This window comes from Elephantulus edwardii, unplaced genomic scaffold (genome assembly GCF_000299155.1).
Source record: "Elephantulus edwardii isolate Elephantulus edwardi_28Jun2011 unplaced genomic scaffold, EleEdw1.0 scaffold00068, whole genome shotgun sequence".
NCBI lineage: Eukaryota > Metazoa > Chordata > Mammalia > Macroscelidea > Macroscelididae > Elephantulus > Elephantulus edwardii.
In genome coordinates this window covers 12245283-12251757 of record NW_006399818.1, presented here as the reverse complement: position 1 = coordinate 12251757, position 6475 = coordinate 12245283, and the positions used below count along the sequence as shown (strand labels likewise).

The 6475-nt window shown below is 38.4% G+C and overlaps 1 pseudogene; it reads right to left on the bottom strand.

Annotated features, from left to right (window-relative positions):
- Window positions 1-5152: 5152 nt before the first annotated feature.
- On the bottom strand, window positions 5153-6209 carry LOC102855214 (annotated as a pseudogene).
- Window positions 6210-6475: the final 266 nt, after the last annotated feature.

Below are 6475 nucleotides of genomic sequence, written 5' to 3'. Positions count from 1 at the left end.
CATGCTTGGAAGGGTAGAGGGACAGCACAAGACAGGAAGATCATGGATTGACTCAGTACCTGGGGGGATGGGAGTAATTGTGTCAGAGACCTTGAAATTGGCTCAAGATAGAGCAGGCTTCAGAGATGTTGCACAAAGTGTTGCTATGAGTCAGAGTTGACTTAACAACACATAATAACAACAATAAAGCAGTACATCAATGGGAACTGCCAGAAAATCAAGATGATGTCAAAAGAGGCCATGGTATAAGGATAATTGCCTATGTCTGATAGATCTTAGCTGAAAGCAAAGAATACCATAACGATGTTTACTTGTGTTTTATTACTTACACCGAGAAGAATGAGGAACCCAAGAACATTTCATGTGAAAATTATATATGAAAAAAAGCAGTTTTCCAAACAGAACAAGGCAATGCTGCATAGTTTAAAATCAGGAACAGTTTGTCTCAGGGTTACATCCTTTCTCCATACGTATTCAGTCTGTGTGCTGAGCACATAATTCAAGAATCTGGACTTTTTAAAGAAGAATGTGACATCACAGTTGGAAGAAGACTCATCAGCAACCCTCAGTATGCAGATGACATAACCTCACATGCAGAAAAAACGAAGACTTGGAGCAGAATATCGAATACTACAGCCTTCAATATAGATTACATCTCAACATTAAGAAAATAAATATTGTCACCATGGGACCAATAGGCAACATCATGAGAGATGGAGAGAAGTTGAAGTGGCCAAAAAGTTCATTTTACTTGGATCTGTATCAACACCCTTAATAGAAGCTATCAGGAAATCAAAATATGTTTGTGTGGGGAAAATCTGCTGTCAAGGATCTCACAAACTGGCTAAATTGTTGTTGTTATGTGACGTCGAGTCGTTTCTGACTCATAACGACCCTATGCACAACAGCCCTAAACCCTGCTCTATCCTGCGCCAACCGCACCGCCTCTGACACACCCATCCTTATTACCCCAGTCACTGAATCAATCCATCTCGTAGAGGGTCTTCCCCTCCTGCGTTGTCCCTCTACCCTCCCAAGCATGATGTCCCTCTCCAAGGACCCGTCCCTCCTGGCAACATGTCCAAAGTATGTCACATGAAGCCCCAGAATCCTTGCCTCCAAGGAGTAGCTTGGTTTAATCCTCTCCAAGACAAATCTGTTTGTTTTCCTGGCAGTACAGCAATGACATAAATGTAAAGATTAAGATACACCTGATCCAAGTCTTGAAATTTTCAATTGCTTCATATATGTCTGAAAGCTAGACAATGAGTAAGAATGACAGAAGAATAATCAATTTCTTTGAATAGTGATATTAGTGAAGAATATTTAATATCCCATGGACTGACAAAGGAACAAACAAATCTTTCTTAAAGAAGTGAAACCAGAGTATTCCTTATAGGCAAGAATAATGAAGCTTTGTCTAATTTACTCTGGGCATATTTTAAGGAGAAGCAATTCCTTATAGATTAGATTAGATGCTAGACATATAGTGTATAGATAGATAGATAGATAGATAGATAGATAGATAGATAGATAGATAGATAGATAGATGTAGCATTCAGGGGAAGGCAGAAGTTCTGTGAAAGAGAAGAAGACACTCAATGAGATGGATTGATGCAGTGACTCCTAGTATGGGTTTGAGCATGACAGAGATAGTGAGGATAGGTGCAGGAAAGGGTAATTTTCAGATATGTCATTCCTAGGACCCAAAGAATTGTAGTTGACAAGATGGCAACTAACAAAAACAATAAGCATACACCTTAAATCTTAGATGAAGTGCAACCAAGAAAGCACTTTCTTTCACATACTTTGGGCATGGTGAGAAGAGGGGCCAGTCCTTGGAAAGAGGTATCATTCTGGGACAGATGAAAGGTCTAAGAAAGAACCTCAACAAAATGAACTGGCACAGTGACTGTACCAGTGAGGTCAAGCATGGAGGTTATCGTGGGGTTCCTGCAAAATAAGGCAGAGTTCCAATCTATTGTTCAGAAGGTCATTATGAGCTGTAGCTTCCTGGAAGGCACTCAACAAAAATGACAACCAGTGATCCAACTAGAGGGAAAAATGAATTTACATAATATGAAATATATTTGCAAAAGTCTGTGAAGGCTAAATTGTAAAGAGCTTAGGATATTACAATGATTCCAAAAAACAGATGTGATTAGACACATTATCCTCAAGGATAAATATTTTTATATTATTCCTATAAAACTTTTGTTTTTATTTTTTTCTATTTTATACTGGTTTATTTATCAAGTTTGGATGCATTGGGGTTTTTTTATTTTTGGTGGGGTGATTTTTCCCCCTCATGGAAAGTGGTCTAGGAGAAATACTTTGGAAAACAACAACTTTGCAAAGGGAGACACGACGGTTTGAAGCTAATTCATGATTTGCTGAACAAAATAATTTTACAGGGCTTCCTGATCATCTTGTTTGTTGTTATTAAGTGCTGGGAGTTGACTATGGCCCACAGTGACCCTATGAACAATGGATCCGAGACCGGCCATATCCTGTGTATCCTCAACATCTCTGCTATGCTTGAGCTCATTGGTACAGCCACTAACAATCTCATTCAGGGTCTTCCCCTCCTTTGATGGCCCTCCACTTGTCCAAGTATGATGTTTATTCCCAAAGACTGGCCCCTCCTAACAACATGCCCAGAGAAGGTGAGACAAAAATTCACCATCCCTGTCTCCAAGAAGCAACTTGTCTGCATCTTTTTTTTTTCCTTTTTTTCTATGACTTTAATTTATTTACAAATTTTGAATACATTGTTTTTCACAAAAGTTCCTTCCAATTTCCTTCACCCCACCCATCCATCGAATGATGCAACTCTATGATTAACATCCCATATATTTTTCTTGGATGATTACCCGAGATAGGAAATGGAGGGAAAGGGAAGTAAAAATAATTAATAAGTAGATCATAGACATTGTGTGAAGGGAAATCAATATATAAGGGGAATTAACTAATTGTAAATAATAATAATTGTAAGACAGTGAAGAGAATGATTAGGTATATCTTACAGATATCTCCTTGGAAACAAGGATGGTCAAAACTGCTTCTAGCATCCTTTGGACATGTTGCTAGGAGAGGCTATTATTTGGAGAGGGACATCATGCTTGGAAAGATAGAGGTTCAGTGAAAGAGAAGGAGACTCTCAATCATGTGTATTGACATAGTGACTGCTGCAATGGGCGTGAGTGTGTTGGAGATTATGAGGATAGCACAGGATAGAATAGGATTTAGATCTTTGCATCTTTTCCAAGATACCCTTGTTCATTCTTTTGGTAGTCCATGATATATTCAGTACTCTTCTTCAACTCCACAACTCAAAAGCTTCAATTCTTCTTCTGTCATTCTTATTCATTGTCCAAATTTCAGATGCTTACCAAATATCTAAAAAGCCCATGGCTTGGATCAGGCACCCCTTAGTCTTTAGACAAGTATCGTTGCTCTTTAGTACTCTGAAGAAGTCCTTGCCAGATTACTTTTCCCTCCTCATTGCTATTTATTAAGGTTTGTATGACTGCAATCTGGACAGCAGATCTTCCAAATGCAACTTGTCTTTGGATTTCCTCACTGCTGGTACCAAAGGTGCTACTGTGGATCCAAGTAAGATGAAATCATTGACTACTTCAATCCTTTTCCCATCTATCATGACACTGTTCATGGGCCTGGTGATGAGGAATTTTGATATGCAACCCATATTAAAGTTTGTAGTCCTTGGTCTTCTGCAGCAATTAAAGTCCTCCTCACTTTTGTTAAGTAAAATTGTGTTATCTTCATAATGCAGGTTGTTGACAGTCTTTTTCCAATCCTCTTCTTCATAAAGTTCCAGCTTCTCAAATGATCAGTTCAGTACATAGATTGAATAGGTGGAGGAGTGATACATCCTTGACCCACACCTTTCTTGATTCTGAAGCATGGAATGTTCTCTTGTTCTGGACAACAGCTTCTTGGTCTAAGGTACAGGCTTTGTATGAGCAGCATGATTGAGTGTTCTAGAATTCCCATTTGTCTCAATGTGGGCCACAGTTTATTGTGATCTATACAGTCAAATGTGTTTGCATAATTGATAAAACCATGGGACATCTTTCGGGTACTCTTTCCTTTCAGCCAAGATCTATCTTACATCAGAAATTACATTGCTCATTCCACAGCTTCTTCTAAATTCAACCTGACCTTCTGGAATTCCGTGTCAATGAACAGTATGATCTTCACCAAGTCTTTACATATGTCATATTATTGATATTGTTCAGTAATTCCTACATTCTGTTGGACCATTGTTTTGGGGAATGGGAACAAATATAGATCTCTTCCAGTTGGAAGATATTACCTTATTTAGTAAACTTATTTAAAAGCAAATTCTGGCAAAGTTGCCTTTCCTAGAAAATTTTTTTAAAAACCTAAAACACACTGTCTTTGAGTCATTCTGAACTGACTCTAGACCCTCCAGAGGATCTAGAAATTACAACAGAAAGAGACTTCCCATCTTTTTCCTTAGGAGTCCACTGATGGATTAGAATCAGTGCAACTGGCTACAGAGAACACCACCAGAACTCCCTGTCAGTAAGTTTCAAAAAGTCAAAGTCAGTGACTCATAGCTGACACTCCAGTGGGTTTTTAGAGGATGCAAATTGCATGGGAGGAGCTTGCCCATCTTTCTTCTGTGGAGTAGCTGGTCAGAACTATTCAAATAAATGTTTGGAACTTACTACTCAAAGATATTAACTTTAAATAGAAGCATTATTTTAAAAGATCTGAACTAAAATAAGCATAGCTTGAACATTTTCTTTTAATTAATAAAAAATAATTTTACATTTATTATGTTATTTTGTAGTACTCAAACCCAAATGCATCTAAATCTACAGGGACTTCTGATAACATAAATAATATTTGTTTTAATAAAAAAGAGAACTAGATTACATTGACTTCAATCTCTTAATGTAAATAATAATATACTGGAAGTACAGTTTGTATATAATATTGAGGAAAGAATACATCAGTGACTTAAGAATAATTATTGCCTATGCTTGCTTACCTTTAAAAGTTATCTATTGTCTAGAAAGTTTTTTAAACAATATATCTTGAAAAATCTTTGCATAAAATGGAGAAAAATCTCTGATTTCCTTGATGAGTCCTCTAGACATTACAAAGTGAGTTCTTCTGAAATGCAAACTATTTGCTTTCCGATTTACCTCCTATCGTCATGGACTAGAATGCGGCTCCCACGTTTTCCAATGCATTGAACATAGTCTCTTTGATCTTTAGTTTTCCTTCTTTAAACCACTTGCTCAATTGCAGAATGTCAGGTTCAAATGTGTCCTTATAATTTAACACCATAAATCTTTCCGTGTGATGTTGGGTTTTTTCCCTGATGGCTTCTATAGCAGGCGGCGGTGGTGGAGGGTAAGGCACATCCTTGTAATACGGAGAAATTTGACCACACAGCGTGTCGTATCTATTGGGATTCATCCGACTTATCACAGCATCCATGATGTCACCACTAACACGTCAAACATCCACTCCAGTGGGGCACAAACCTCGTAGCTGTTCTCTCACGTCCCCTTTTTTACAACTAATTGCACCATCAAAGCGTAATTCTGAGGTCAAAAAGAGGCACTTCTCTTGTGTCCCACAAATTCCCACCACACTGGAACAGCCAAGCAAATGGCCAATCTGTCCAGTAAAGACCCACAAGCACCAGCAGCTCCACTGACAACCATTGTCTGATTGGATCCCACAGTTACATGGCCTTTTTCTTGTATCCCAATCAAGGAAGTTAAGCCAGGTATACCTATACTTCCAAGAAAGTAAGAAAGGTGTCCAGCCACAAGCTGAGGGTCCACCTTTTCAAGGACACATCCATCCAGAATAACCTTGGTTTGCAAGGGCCAGTGGAAGGAAGTCACAAAATCACCTTTAGTAAAATTTGTATGCTTGTTTTCTTCTATAATTCCAAAACCTCCACCTTCAACCACTTGAGAAAGCGGCCACGTGTTAAATGATCACAGCCAGTGTCTTCATTCATTCATTCATTCTACAATGCATAAAAGGATCTATTAAAATATATAGAGTTCTTCTAATTTTTACTTGTCCTTCTGGGTATCAACCGGCAATGTGACCTCTTTTGTGCGGAAATTCTCTGCTACTGGATTGCCATTTTTCCCAGGCCTGGAATTTAGCACCACTCTTTGTCCGATCATCTTCCTATTTGTAAAGTGGTCCCACCCCAAGAGATTCCTGTACAAAGTACTTCCTCTGCAGACAGCGAAGGGAGATCTCGCGTCGTTTGCCGGACCATGCGAGACTCACTTCAGGACCTCAGTGCCCCACTTCAGGACCTCTGCCCACCTCAACGCATTGCTTTTCTTTCTTCTTTTTTATAAAAAACTATTACATTTTATTAATTTTAATAAACATTTACAGAGATTTTGGGTTTTCATTCATTCATTGTTGCACTATTTTCTCT